The sequence below is a fragment of the Ascaphus truei genome, unplaced genomic scaffold (assembly GCF_040206685.1).
Source record: "Ascaphus truei isolate aAscTru1 unplaced genomic scaffold, aAscTru1.hap1 HAP1_SCAFFOLD_1768, whole genome shotgun sequence".
Classification (NCBI taxonomy): domain Eukaryota; kingdom Metazoa; phylum Chordata; class Amphibia; order Anura; family Ascaphidae; genus Ascaphus; species Ascaphus truei.
Genome location: NW_027454665.1, coordinates 23793 through 39974, shown reverse-complemented (window position 1 = coordinate 39974; position 16182 = coordinate 23793). Strand labels below are relative to the sequence as shown.

The following is a 16182-nucleotide window of genomic DNA, read 5'->3' as shown; positions in this document are numbered from 1 at the left end:
TGCAGTTCTATGTGATTGTTATGAAAGGTTGAGGTGGTTCAATTCTATGAATCTGGAGTGGGATGGATCCTGTTTGCATCATATGGTTTCATCTAGGCCAGTAGATTATATAACTCTCAGTACAGGTTACACATGGCATCAGTATTAGGGATTTAAAGAGGAGGAAAGCTTCAATGTGGAGAACAAAGCCAAGTAATGTTGAAGTTACTCCTTTTACCATTTACTTGGTCAGTCTGTACTGTCTACTCTCCACACAGCTGCTAAGGATCTTCCATTTTAAATACTTTCACCTCCTATTCTGCACTGCTTTGCTGCCCATTATTCAGAGATGCGTTCCAGTCATGTTTAGCACTCTGAATCTCTCTGCAGTCATTGGTTCAGCACATCATGGGTAGAGCATGGCTACAGATACAGCAAGCTATTATTATTTTACCGGCTGATCACCCATAATATTGCATTAAAACATAGAATATCACTTAATTTCCAAAAGATTCAGTGATGCTGATAATGCAGAATCTCACAACATTTCCCATCATAATGCCATAATGCACAAGTGGGAGAAATAATCCTTGCTATATCTGTACATTGTGTGACGTATTACCTCAATGACCAATGAGAGCAAGTACATCTTCTGTATAGAGCGGCTGTGTTATGATGCAGTTATTGATCATCATTGACATAATCACAAGAATCTTATGCAAAGGGAAATTGTCCGCAGCGAAGTGAGATTTCAGCCCCCAAACGTCTGTAATATTAATGCAATGTCTTACTTTTGTTGCAGTGAACACTGAAGAGATGGATCTACTACAACACTGTACAGGATGAGCATATGCTACAAGCAGCAAAATGATCTTGCAGTTGACAGTATGTTGTTCTGGTAATGTGCACAATTATTATTTATGGGCTACACACCACAGTGCTGGACATATTCTGTTAACTTCAACTCTACTCCTAACATGGAGATGTCTTCCTGGTGTTACTGATTCAGTACATCATATGCACAGTGTGGTTATGATATGATGGATTGATTTAATGAACCCACCAACCAATGATGACATCTGCATCATCTTCTGTAAAGTGCAGCTACAGCATGATATTATCAGCATTTGATGCGGTATAATCAGAGGTATCTATGTGCTTTTGTGCCTGTTTTAAGTCCTCCAGCTTAACGCCCCTACACCTCCCACTACACAGGCATACTTACTTATGCATACACTGACATCTGGCATACCTACACACACCCCAGGGCCACTTCCTTCCCCTGATGTCAGGGAGAGGATGGGCATGCAGAGTGCAGTAAGTCTCCACGTTACTCTGGCCAACAGTCTTGGCCTACCTCCAGCATCTGTCACCCACAACATCTGTTCCCTCCTTGTAAAGTGCTGAACTATCTCACCTGGGTCAGTGCTATAGCTGATCACAGTGCCCGATCAGGATGTCACTGTGACAGGCAGCAGTGCAGATTGACCGGTCAATCAATGCAGTGCCGCAACATATGCACTAAATGAGATTTCCGTGCCCCCAGTCAGGTTACTCCCTGGGCAGTGACCCTGCTCACACCCTCCCCTAGTTCCACCTCTGATCACAATTATCTCTCTTGGAGAGTGTAGCAAATTGGAGTTGGGGGAATCTCACCTCTGCCATGCATGGTCACAATCTGGGCACAGGACCCAAATAGTGGGCAATGTGGCACTTCTTACAGTAGAGAATAAGTAACTTTATTCTTTACTTGTGTATTAAGGACCTTATTTGCATTAAATTCAGTCCACATGGGACCAAGACTTTCTGGCTTACTGAACAAAGTGGAATTGTTTCGTAGAGGGTGGAGAATTGTATTTTATCTGAAATTACCCCCTCTGCACAAAATACAAACAATTATACCCATACAAGTACCTTGTGGAAGTTGTTGCCCTCTATCTTCCTGTGGTCTCTCCCTGTTTCTCACCGTGCCTCCTCCCATTTCCTTGCACCTCTGCGTCTCCGCATATATCCCTATACTCAGAGCCGGCTCCGGTCAGTGACATGGGATGCCCAAATATGAGCATACCCATATATGGGCATCCATGCCACTGACCGGAGCCCGCTCTGTTGCGGATATGGAGAGAGACTGGGAGATTTACATCCCCTTATAATTCATATGGTGCATAGTACCGGCACGTATTGTTTTACCGGTACTGTGTACCTTCTTACTTTCACACTGGTACAGTATGTGCTGCAGTGGGACTGAGAGGGATATATTGGTAACACATAGTCATTGGTGGGGGAATTCAATCCATTTTGAAAATAGTAATGCATTGTTTTTTACTTTTTTTTTGCAGTAATGAAGAATGAAAAAGTTCTGTTAAAATTGAATTGGACGTGAACTGGATTCAGCATTTCATCATCAACTCTGCACCAGTGTGAATTGACGTTCTTTAATGTTCTGACAAGGTACATGCAACATCTCTTCCTCTACCCCTACACCACCCTCTGCCTCTTGACTCTCTCTCCACCTCCCTGCTAAGCGTATTAACCCATCTAATGTAATCCACATTCCTTGTCTCACTTTACTCTTCCCTTCTCACGTGCCCTCTGGAATGTCTGCTCTACGACTAACATGGTCTATTTGTACATGACCTCTTCTGCTCTCATCAGCCACCACTTCTCATTCCCCTCACCCCTGTCCTACTCGATACCTCAGCTTAATTGAACTCTCTCCTCTGACATCTACCCTTATCTCTAACCTCTCCTCACTTTCTGCTTAAACTAACTATCTTGTTAACTCTTACAATGCTATCATCTCCTCCTCCCTCCTCCTCCATCATCTATATGCCCCTTCTAGGCTCTGACACACTCATCCCTCTAAGGCCGTGATTATCATGGGCACACGCTTGGTCATCCACAGTGCGTGCGAGCGATGCAGGGCCTCCCCGTCGCCTCGGACCTCAGTGCGGGGATTGCTGGAGCGACAGGCATGCGCTAACTTTGCCTTCTGTTGTGTGCTTACTATAGACGCAGCCTAAACCATGCATTGGTTTAATTCACAAGCACGCTCTCATCACACTTCATCACATCACACTGCTGCTCTTAACACCTATGGAGGAAATCTCACAGTCTGATTTTCTACACTAAACCTTTGTCCTGTTCTGTAAAACTCTGCTCCTTTTTTTAAGGTCAAACACTACTTTTTCCTCACTCATCAACACTCCAATTTCATTCACACTGTCTTCTATGTATTTGAGTCCCACCACTGACTTTCTCCTCCCACTTAACATCCATCCTTTATTTCTCCTCAAGCCTTTGCTCACTTGAGGCAAGGTGGATGCCATCCACAAGTAGATTCGTTCTCTCCCTTCCCCCTCTCTCTTTTTCTATCTAGATCTCATTGCACTCTTGACTCCTTTTCTCCTGTCACAAAGCTGGAACCTGATCTTCTCTTCTCCCTCTACCACATGCCCTCTCAATCCTATATTCTCACTCTCACCCACATCTTCAATTCCTCCATATCCTTTGGCTCTTTCAACTCTTCCTTTTAAGCATGCAGTGGTCACCCCTATTCTCAAAAATAACCTTGACCTTGTGTGAATTTCTAACTATCGCCCTGTATCCGTCCTACCATTTGCCTCCTAATTGCTAGAACGTCTTGTGATCTCCCGTTTGATCAACATTCTTAAATCACATGCTCCTCTGGGCCCTTCACAATCTGCCTTTCCCAATGTAACCAATTATGTACATAAAGAAAATTCCCAAGGTCCATTTTACTTACTAATCCTGCTTGATCTCTCTTCTGCTTTTGATACTGTCAATCACTCTTCTCATTCATATTCTAAACTCTTTCTTCGTATCCGCAGCAAACTTATATCCTGGTTTTCATCATACTTCTCCATCACACATTCTCCATCTCTGTTGCTAACGTGTCTTTGTCTCCTGTTGTTTTGTCTGTTGGTATACCTCAGGACTCTGTTCTGGGACCTCTCTCACTACATACTATCACTAGTTGACCTTATCAACTATTTTGGCCCTTGATATCATCTCTATGCAGATGATACACACACCTATCCACCCTACCGTCACTCCTGCCATTTAGTTCCTAGTTTCGGGTCGCCTCCTGGCTATATCCTCCATGGATGACACTCTTCTGCCTTAAACCTAATGTCTAAAACTGAGCTCCTCATATTTCCCCCTAAATCTGGCCTAATATCACCTTTCTCCATCGCAGTAAACAGTACTACCATCATCCTGTCATGAAAGCACATTGCCTAGGAGTAACATTTGACTCTTCCCTTTCCATCTTCATTCACGACACTGGCTAAAGTTTGTCGATTCTTTCTCTGTAATATTTCCAAGATTTGCCCTTTTCTCTGTCAATCTACTGCTAAAACGCCAATGCATGCCCTTATCGTATGGGTTAACATACTGCTAACAGGGCTCCCTGCTTCACAACTTTCTCATTTGCAATCTATCCAAAACTCTGCTGCTTGAATAATTTCCCTTTCTCCCACAACAGTATCTGCTCATCTCCTCCTCCTCCTTAAATCCCTCTCCTTGCTTCCCATCAAGTTTCAGATCACCTACAAAGTTCTCCTCCTTACCTTTTTGTTAAGGTTCTCTATTAGTGGTGTACCGAGTACCCGGCGTTACCCGACACATTTCCAGCTACCCGGACATTACTCGAAACCGGCCACTGAGAAGTGGACTTGGCCGGGTAATACCCGGCGTCGGGTAATGTCAGGGCAGCTGGAAATAATCTTTTATACTTACCTTTCCTAAGACATCTAGGATCAGCAGCAGCAGTCCTCTGATGTTGGCAGCATCAGAGGTGTCTTCACCTGGCGGGGGGAGCTGCAGGAATCACTTCCACAGCACCGAAGCAGGTAAGCTGTGTCTGTGAGCCTGCAGCTCCCCCGCCGGCTGAAGACACCACAGATGCTGCCACCGTCACAGGACTGCTGCTGATCCTAGATGTCACCGCCACCCGGAAGGTAAGTGCCAAACCGTGTACCCGACCGGGTAGAACCTTTCATTTTGGCCGGGTACCCGTTACCCATTTTTTTATAGTTGAGGACCCAGTCCAACACTATTCTCTATTCATCTGCTCCTTCCTACATATCATCTTTGGTCTCGTTATGCCCTTCCTCGTCTCCTAAGCTCTACTAATAACTGTCTCCATTATACTTCTTACACCTCTACTGCGCACTCGCTCTCTTGCCTGAAACCCTTTCCCATCAATTTACCTGTGAAACTCACACACACTCAGTATATGCCAACATACCCTCTTCCACCCACATTTAAGATCAACCTTAAAATTCACAACTTAAATGAAGCATTTCAATAGCTTTTACTCGTTGCTACTGTCACTCATTCAGTCACTAACTATTGTTCCCAAGAAGTGCTTTATACTACAAGTACCCACCATTAAGGACAAGCATTGTCATCTACTGCACTTGTTCCCCCACCTGTTGTCTCTCTGTAAGTCTCCTTACATTTCTCTTAGATTGTAAACTACCCAGGACAGGGATTTACTTTCCTATTGTCTGTTTTTGTTTGTTGAACTTATTGTATAATAATTTCCTGTACTTTTTGGTCTCTCTTGTAAAGCGCTGAGTACACAATGGGTGGTATATAAATAGAGATATATGCAGAGTCTAGAGACAAGGCACACGTGTATAGGTAGCTACAGTTTATCCGGGACCGTATGCATCCTTGAAGTGCCTGTCCCAGTTATTTTCTATTGATTGCAATGTAGGAGTGTCTGTCCTGTCTTATTTTTTTTATTATTATTATCATTATTATTATTATATATACAAAGATATATACAAAGATTGTTTCCTGTCGTTAGCATGACATTGTGTGACACAGTGTGATGTCATTGATTCAGTAGATTGTGTGCAGACCGGGACTGCAGTACAGTTTCACTGACATGAATAACTTGTGTGGTAGAAGCTCTAGAAGGAGCACAGCTGTGGGAGGGAGGTGGATTTGCTTTGTATCACATGGTTTGGAGCAAGGTTCATTGTATGTATCGTCAATAATAATTATAATAATAATAATGCAATGCTTAACTTTTTTATTTCAAGAGGAAAGACTGCAGAACAGAAGTGAATATTGAAGCCATGTGTTCATTTTCTTGCAAAATAGAAAATTGAAGGACAGTTGAAGAGGAGGAAAATGACTACACAGAGACAGATAAGCAATGTGTATATTTCTCATTTAGTATTTGTCGTTTTATTGACTCAAAAAAATCCGGCTGCTAAGGGTTTCGCATTGGACATATTCACCTCTACTCCACCCCTTCCTGTGATCTGTACCATGCAGATTTTTGTTGATTCAATACATCATGAATAGAGTGTGGCTACAGTATGAAGTACTGACCCAAGGACCACATCTACTACCATTCATAACAAGAACATGTGCAGTAGCGCACTGCTGCAGTTCTATGTTATTGCTATGAAAGGTTGAGGTGGTGCAATCATATGAATCTTGAGTGGGAGGGATCCTGTTTGCATCATTTAATTTGATCTAGGCCAGTAGAGTATATAACTCTCAGTACAGGTTACATATGGCATCAGTATTAGTGATTTAAAGAACAGAAAAACAGGAGTGGAGAACAAAACCAAGTAATGTTGAAGTTACTACTTTTTACTATTTACTTGGTCAGTCTGTACTGTCTACTCCCCACACAGCTGCTAAGGGTTTCCATTTGAGATACATTCACCTTCTACTCTGCACTACTGTGCTACCCTCTATTCAGAGATGAGTTCAAGTCATGTTTACCACTCTAAATCGCTCTGCAGTCATTGATTCAGCACATCATGGGTAGAGCATGGCTATAGATACAGCAAGCTTTATTTTACCCTAATATTGCATTAAAAAATAGAATATCACTCAGTTTCCTACAGATTTACTGATGCTGATAATGCAGAATCTCACCCTCCCATCATAATACACCAGAGGAAGAAATAATCCTTGCTATATATGTACATTGTGTGACATATTGCCTCCATGACCATTGATGGCAAATACATATTCTGTATAGAGCAGCTGTGTTATGATGTAGTTGTTATTGATCATCATTGAGATATAATCACAAGAATCTTATGCAAAGGGAAACTGTCATTAGCATAGTGGGATTTCAGCCCCCAAACTTCTGTAATATTAATGCAATGTCTTACTTTTATTGCAGTGAACACCGAAGAGACGGATCTACTACAACACTGCACAGGACAAGAGTATACACTACAAGCAGCAAAATGATCATGCAGTTGACAATATGTTGTTCTGGTAATGTGCACAATTATTATGTATGGGCTCCACACCACAGTGCTGGACATATTTTGTTAACTTCAACACTACCCCTACCATGGAGATGTCTTCCTGTGATTGGTGTTACTGATTCAGTACATCATATGCACAGTGTGGCTATTATATGATGGATTGATTTAATGAACCCACCAAACACTGATGACATCTGTATCATCTTCTGTAAAGTGCATCTACAGCAGGATATTATCAGCATTTGGGGTGATATAATCAGAGGCATCTATGTGCTTTTGTGCTGGGTAAAGTCCTCCAGCTGAACCGCCCCCCGCCCCCCACCCCCCTACACCTCCTGCCACACAGGCAAACTTACTTACACACACAGCACACTTACTTATGCACACTGACACTTGGCATACCTACACACACACACCCCACAGCCACTGGCATGCATGCAGAGTCCTGGGCATGCAGGATGGGCATGCAGAGTACAGAATATCTCCACCTTGCTCTGGCCCGTACTCTTGGCCTACCCCCAGCATCTGTCACCCACAACCTCTGTTCCCTCCCTGTAAATTGCTGCACTAACACACCTTGGTCAGCGCTGCAACCGATCACAGCACCGGATCATGTCACTGTGATAGGAAGCAGTGCTAATTGACCGGTCAATCAATGCCACGTGGCAACATACGCACCAAAAGAGATTTCCATGCCCCCTGACAGGCTACTCCCTGGGCAGTGACCCTGCTCATCTTCCACCTCTGATCACAATATTCTCTCTTGGAGAGTGTAGCAAATTGGAGTTGGGGGAATTTCACCTCTGCAGTGCATGTAGAGTCCTGTATGCAGAGTACAGAAAGTCTCCACCTTAGTCTGGCCCGTACTCTTGGCCTACCCACAGCATCTGTCACCCACAAATAATACATACACTAATACTCCCCACAATACACACTTTAATACCTCCTCAATAATAATCTCCCCAATAATATTATAGTCTTAAACACAATATACACAATACCCCCTAACACAAGATACCCAATCTAACACTCTCCTCTGCACCTCAACATAATATACACACTATAATACCCTACACACAATATAATACTCCCACACACACACACACAATATACACACTATCCTCCTACCACCATAAAACACAACCAATAATACACACACACTTTGTGGATGTTGGGACCAGCTCCTTGCATGCACCAGTGAAAGAGAGAGGCCTGCCATCCGTGCCTCCCTCCGTTTCCCATCTTCTCCCTGTCTCTCTCCCTCCCTTTCTTTGCATCTCCCTGCATCTTTGCGTATACCCAGTCAGTGACGGCTCCGGTCACGTGATGCCTTAATATGGGCTTATCCATATATCTGTTGCAGAGATGGAGAGAGACCTGGAGATTTTACATTTCCTTATAATTCATATTGGTACTTAGTACGGGCACTTATTGTTTTATCAGTACTGGGTACCTGACCGTACTGGCCTACAAGTGAGAAGGCAATATTGGCATCACACAGTTACTGTTGAATATGTCATTCAATCCATTTTGAAAATAGTAATGCAATGTGGTTTTGTTTTGTTTGCTTTTTGCAGTAATGAAGAATGAAAAAGTTATATTAAAATTAAATTGGAGGGGAACTGGATTCAGCATTTCTTCATGAACTCTGCACTTGTGAGCATTGACCTTCTTGAGTGCCCTGACAGGTACACGCAACTTTAAGACTATAATCTTCATCAACTGCTGTGCAAGCTTTCGTGCTATACCTCCCCCTCCGGTTTTGATTTATACATTTGCTCTCTCAATTCATGTCCTCTAATATCTGGAGGCTCTCTCCTAGCATTTCTCTCTACCACAGCACGTCATCCCAATGTAACCTCTCTCTTGTTCTTTCTGTTTACTGTTTCCTCACTCCTCTGTAAAACTTTTCTAATTTCTCTAACTTCCACACTCCTGCTTTTATCCACATGTTCTATACACTTTCCTTCCCCTACCTTTGCATGTGTCTACACAAAGCACCATTTGTACAGACCTCTATTGCAGCTATTTCTGCACTGCTCAATGAAATGCACTCCTGCACATCCTATTCTCTTCCACCTTCCCTCATTCTCTACGCCCCCCTCTCAAAGCCCCCTCTCTCTGTCTCCTCTCTCTACGCCTATCTGTCTCATTCTCTTGACGCCCTTCTCTCTCTACATATCCCTATCTCTGTCTCTCTCTACACCTATCTCTGTGTCTCCTTCTATGCTCGCTGATGTTGGGGGATATCTCTTATAATCTTGGACCGGCTCATATACACATCAGGCCTCCCTACTAAGAGTGTTAACCTATCTAATGTAATCCACATTCCTTTCCTTACTTTTCTCTTCCCTTCTCCTGTGCCCTCTGGAATGTCCACTCTTACTAACAAGGCTCTAGTTGTACATAACCTCTTCTGCTCTCATCAGTCACAATCAGTCATTCCCCTCACCGCATCTTACCTGTCCCACTGATTTGCCTCTGCTTAATTAAACTCTCCTCTGACATCTACTCTAACCTCTCTTCTCTCTTCTCTCTCTTTCTTTCTGCTTAAACTAACAATCTTATTAACTCTTACAATGCTATCCTCCTATCTATATGCCCCCTATAGGCTCTGACACACTCATCCCTCTAACCCACACCTTTGGCTAAATTCCCAAACACACTCATCACACTTCCACTCGCTGTTCTTAATACCTACGGAGGAAATCTCACACTTTGTTTGATTTTTCTACAGTAAAAATGTCTCCTGTCCTGTATAAAGCTGCTCTCTAGGGCTAAATACACTACTTTTTTCCACACTCATCAACACTCAAATTTAATTTACGCTGTTTTTTTTCTCTGTATTTGACTCCCTCCACTGACCTTCTCCTCCCACTTGCCATTCTTCCTTCACTTCTCCTCAAGCATTTGACTACTTCAGAGGCAAGGTGGATGCCACCCAAAAGGAGATTCCTTCTGTCCCTTCCCCCTTCTCTCCTTCTACCCAAATCTCCTTCTGCACTTGACTCCTTTTCTTCTCTTACAGAGCTGGAAGCTAATCATCTTCTATTCTCCCTCTACCACATGCCCTCTAGATCGTATCCCCTCACACCTTACTGCATCTCTTAGTCCCCACTCTCACCCACATCTTCAATTTCTCCCTATTCTCTGGATTTTTGCCCTCTTACTTTAAGCCTGTAGCGGTCACCCTTTTGTCAGAAACAAACTACACCCTATGTGCCTTACTAACTACCGCTCTGTATCCCTCATGCTGTTTGCCTTCTAATTGCTAGTGTCAACATTCTTAAATCACATGCCCTCCTGGATCCTTTACAACCTGCCTTTCGTACAGCACGTTCTACAGACTGCTTAAAGCTAATTCCCAAGGTTTTTCCCTACTAATCCTACTTGATCTATCGGCTGCGTTTGATGCTCTCAATCACTCTCCTCCTTCATATTCTAAACTCTCTCTTGGTATCAGTAACAAAGTTCTATCCTGGTTTTCATCATAACTTTCCTGTCACACATTCTCCATCTCTGTTGCTAACATGTCTTCGTCTTCTATTGATCTGTCTGTGGGTATACATCAGGGCTCTGTTCTGAGATCTCTCTTTCTCTCTACATACTATCATTTGGTGACTTCATCAATGCTTTTGGCCTTAGATATAATCTCTATGCGGATGATACACACACAAATCTATCCACCCCTGTTCTCACTCCTGCAATCCAGTCCCTACTCTTGGGTTGTCTCCTGGCTATATGCTCATGGATGGCACTCCACTGCCTTAAACTTAATGTCTAACACTGGGCTCATATTATCCCCTTTCTCCATCACAGTAAACAGTACTACCATCTATCTTGTCATCAAACATGTTGCATAGGAGTAACATTTGGCTCTTCAATTCCATCTCCATTCACATGCACGGCTATGGGTAAAATGTGTTGCCTCTTTCTCTGTAATATTGCCAAGATCTTCCCTTTCCCCTCTCAACCTACTGCTAAAACTCCAATGTATACTGTTATCCTATAGGTTATTTTAACATACTACTAACAGGCCTCCATGCTTCACAACTTTCTCCTATGCAAAACTCTGCTGCTTGAATTATCTCACTTTCTCCCACAACAGTCTCTGCTCATCTCCTTAAATCCCTGTCCTGGCATCCCATCAAGTTTTTGTATCACCTACAAAGTTCTCCTCCTTACCTTTTTGTTAAGGCTCTCCATTAATCTGCTCCTTCTTGCATATCATCTTTGATCTCTCGTTATGCCCTTGCTTGTCTCTTGCACTATAACCATAACTGTCTCCTGTAAACTTCTTTCACCTCTACTGTTCTCTCACTTGCCTGAAACCATTTTCCATCACTGCACCGTACATGTGAAACTTCCTCACACTCAGTATATGCCAACATAACCTCTTCCACCCACATGTAAGACCAATCTTAAAATTCACGACTTAAATCAAACATTTAAAAAACTTTGACTCGTGGCTACTGTCCCACACCCACAGTCACTGCTAACAACTATTGTTCCCAAGATGTGCTTTCTACTAATTGTACCCACCATTAAGGACAAGCATTGTCATCTACTGCACTTCTTCCCCCAACTGCTGCCTCTCTTTAAGTCTTCTAACATTTCTATTAGATTGTAAAGTTCCCAGGGCAAGGATTTACTTTCCTATAATCTGTTTTTATTTGTCGCACTTATTTTTTAATTATTTTTCCCCTCTCCCCTAATGATATACATATAGGTTTTCCTGTCATTTGCATGACAGAGTTATTATGGTTAACTATTGCATCATGTAGACTGCCTTTTCAGTGTGATGTAATTGATTCAGTACTTTGTGTGCAGACTGTGACTGCAGTACAGTGTCACGAACATTAATGACTTGTGTGGTAGAAGCTCTAGAAGGAACACAGCTATGGGAGGGAGGTGGATTTACTTTGGATCACATGGTTTGGCGCAAGGTTCATTGTATGTATGATCATAACCATGCAATGCTTAACTTTTATTTCAGGAGGGAAGAACAGTGAATATTGAAGCCATGTGTTTCTTTTCTGTCAGAAGAGAAATTTTGAAAGACAGTTGAAGAGGAGGAAAATGACTACACAGAGACAGATAAGCAATGTGTATATTTCTCATTTAGTATTTGTCGTTTTGTTGACTCCACACAATCCAGCTGCTAAGGGTTTCGCATTGGACATATTCCCCTCTACTCTACCCTTCCTGTGATCTGTACCATGCAGGTTTTTGTTGATTCAATACATCATGAGTAGAGTGTGGCTGCTGTATGAAGTATTGACCCAAGGACCACATCTACTACCATTCATAACAAGAACATGTGCAGTAGCGCACTGCTGTAGTTCTATGTGTTTTATTAAAGGTTGAAGTGGTGCAATCATATGAATCTGGAGTGGGATGAATCCTGTTTGCATCATATGGTTTCATCTAGGCCAGTAGAGTATATCTCTCAGTACAGGTTACACATGGCATCAGTAGTAGTGATTTAAAGAACAGAAAAAACAAGAGAAACTTCAATGTTGATAACAAAGCCAAGTAATGTTGAAGATACTCCTTTAACTATTTATTTGATCAGTCTGTACTGTCTACTCCCCACACAGCTACTAAGTCTTCCATTTGAGATACATTCACCTCCTACTCTGCACTGCTGTTCTGTCCTCTATTCAGAGATGAGTTCCAGTCATGTTTACCACTCTGAATCACTCTGCAGTCATTGATTCAGCACATCATGGGTAGAGCATGGCTACAGATACAGTAAGCTTTATTTTACCGGCTGATCATCCATAATATTGCATTAAAACATAGAATATTACTCAGTTTCCAAAAGATTCAGTGATGCTAATAATGCAGAATCTTACAACACATCCCATCATAATGCACCAGAGGAAGAAATAATCCTTGCTACACTACCGACACGTTTTATTGAAGCACGGCTAGCACCGCAAGCCGGGGGATGCCCCGGCGTGCTAGCCGCACTCCCTCAGCGTGCCGCGCATCACCGATGCACGGTCACGCGTCATCGGGTGCCTGCGCCCCCTGCACGCGCGTCCAGGGCTCCCCGAGGGAGCACTGGTGTCCCGCGATGTGGGGGACAGCGGCAGGGGGTTCCGGGGGACCCGACGGACCCGGCAGCGGAAGGGAGAAAGCCCCGATCGGAGGGCGCTCCTCCGCTGCTTCGGCGTGCGCCCGGCACCCTCCGGCGCGCGCCAGGTTACTGCTGCGGCCAAGAACGGGCAAATGCTCGAATAAACTCGGCCGCAGCAGTATATCTGTACATTGTGTGACGTTTGGCCTCCATGACCATTGATAGCAAATACATATTTTGTATTGAGCGGCTGTGTTATGATGTAGTTGTTATTGATCATCATTGAGATATAATCACAAGAATCTTATGCAAAGGGAAAATGTCTGCAGCATAGTGGGATTTCAGCTCCCAAACTTCTGTAATATTAATGCAATGTCTTACTTTTATTGCAGTGAACACTGAAGAGACGGATCTACGACAACACTGCACAGGACAAGAGCAAACACTACAAGCAGCAAAATGATCTTGCAGTTGCAAGTATGTTCTGTAATGTGCACAATTATTATTTATGGGCTACACACCACAGTGCTGGACATATTCTGTTAACTTCTACCCCTACCATGGAGATGTCTTCCTGTGATTGATTCAGTACATCATATGCACAGTGTGGCTATGATATGATGGATGGATTTAATGAACCCACCACCCACTGACATCTGCATCATCTTCTGTAAAGTGCAGCAGGATATTATCAGCATTTGGGGTGGTATAATCTGGGGCATCTATGTGCTTTTGTGCCTGGATAAGTTCCTCCAGCTGAACCACCCCCCTATACCTGCCACACAGGCATACTTACAGAGCACACTTACTTATGCACACTGACACTTGGAATACACACACACACACACACACAGACACTGTCATGCATGCAGTGTCCTGTATGCAGAGTACAGAAAGTCTCCACCTTACTCTGGCCCGTACTCATGGCCTATCCCCAGCATCTGTCATCCACAACCTCTGTTCCCTCCCTGTAAAGTGCTGCACTAACACACCTGGGTCAGCGCTGCAGCTGATCACAGTGCCGGATCATGATGTCAATGGGATAGGCAGCAGAGCTGATTGACAAGTCAATCAATGCAGCTCCGCAATATATGCACCAAAAGAGATTTCTGTACCCCCTGTCAGGCTACTCCCTGGGCAGCGACCCTTCTCACCCCTCTCATTCCACCTCTGATCACAATAATCTCTCTTGGAGTGTGTAGCAAATTGGAGTTGGGGGAATCTCACCTCTGTAGTGCATGGTCACAATCTGGGCACTGTACCCAAATATTGGGCAATGTGGCACGTCTTACAGTAGAGAATAGAATAAGTAACTATATTCTTTACTTGTGTATTAAGGAACTTATTTGCAATAAAAATTCAGTCCACCTGGGACCAAGACTTTCTGGTTTTCTGAACAAAGTGGAATTGTTTTCCTATAATTTTATATTCTCTGAAATGTAACATCACAATAAAGTACTCCTATTTTTTTCCTTTGTGCTTTTTTATGGACTATTCCTTTATGTATTTCACTTAATGGGACTAATTACCTTACGATTAGATTTCACTTGTATTTTCTTGGGTTACTCTTTGGAATTTCTCTCTGTGTTCATTTATACTATCTTATTTAGAGCAGTCTTTGCCATTGGACCCCATTTCTTGCCAGAGAGATCTGTAACACAGAGTATTGAAGAGAGTACAGAACAGTGGTGAAGTAGATTTTTATGCTTCTAGGCAGCCTCCCTTCTCACCATGTATTCTGCCCCCGACGGTCTCTTGCACTGCTCCCTCCTACACCCACTCTCCTCACTCTTCCCTCCCCTCCCCGCTATCACTCAATGACCCCCTCTCATTCAATCCTGCTCCCTTACTCCCCCCTCACTCATTCTTCCTTCTGCACACACAATCCTCCCGAATATCACTCCCAAACAACACACACACACTAATTCTCCCCACAATACACACTATAATACCTCCTTGTGACGATAGCTTCCACAGGCTTATTAATATTACACAAAAATAATTGGGTTTGAACTGAACGAGGCTTAAGATATAATAAATTGTATTTATTCCTTAGAATATAGGTGAACACAACAGATAATACAGTAACGAACAAGAAGTACACTTACTTAAGGGTTGGGGAATGAGAAGTATGATGTAGCATTTCTTTCAGCAGTGAGGAAATCATTCAGGTGATATCAGGTAACCATATCAGCAAACGAAGACAAAGGATATATGGGTGGACAGCAGTTTATAAACCATTCTCCTTCTATTCTTAACCTTAAGCACAGGGGATTGGTTTACAATTACCTCCAGCCACTCACTAACGTGGGAAAGCATTCTGACCCATGCCCCCCTGCTAGTTGGCACATGCGCAGTAGAACTCTGGGGGTCTCATTTCTGAAGCCCCACATTTACGTCAGGAATGCCAGACAGTCTACCATTTGGAGTTCTGGCAGGAAAACCTTTGTTGAAAGGTGTTAACTGGAACACTTAAGACCTGCCCTGGTTTGGGCTTCGGATAAACAGTGAGGGTGATAAAACTCTTTGAACAGCACTTAAATCCTAGACATAGCGGCGTCCCCAGGGCCATCTGCTACCTTATGGCCCAAAAGAATCTCTTCTGGGTCTTTGTCCATACCTTAAGATACACTATTAAGCATAAAACATAAACGTATTAAAATATCCGGTTCCGTTAGGTTTAGCAGGTCCAAACTTCCCAGTTCGCATTGCCAGAACTGGGACACCATATGGTCCAAAAAGCGACTTGCTACGACCTAAGAAACCGAAGTTACACCAATGCACATTAAATCATTTTAATACAAAAATCTCCATTGAAAAAGAAATCTCAGCTTTTCACTAAAT

The 16182-nt window shown here is 43.1% G+C and overlaps 1 long non-coding RNA gene across 3 annotated transcripts in view; it reads left to right on the top strand.

Annotated features, from left to right (window-relative positions):
* LOC142476838 (uncharacterized) overlaps positions 1 to 13750 on the top strand; it is a 30953-nt gene extending 17203 nt beyond the window's left edge. The window contains exons 12-16 of one of the 3 annotated variants that reach the window (XR_012791992.1): positions 782 to 877; positions 2319 to 2430; positions 6057 to 6174; positions 7163 to 7260; positions 8831 to 8942. This is a non-coding gene — a long non-coding RNA (uncharacterized LOC142476838). Of the gene's footprint in view, positions 1 to 781; positions 878 to 2318; positions 2431 to 6056; positions 6686 to 7162; positions 7261 to 8830; positions 8943 to 13730 lie in introns of those variants that run through there. The other 2 variants (XR_012791991.1, XR_012791993.1) reach the window with 2 other exon arrangements.
* The last annotated feature ends 2432 nt before the right edge of the window (positions 13751 to 16182 follow it).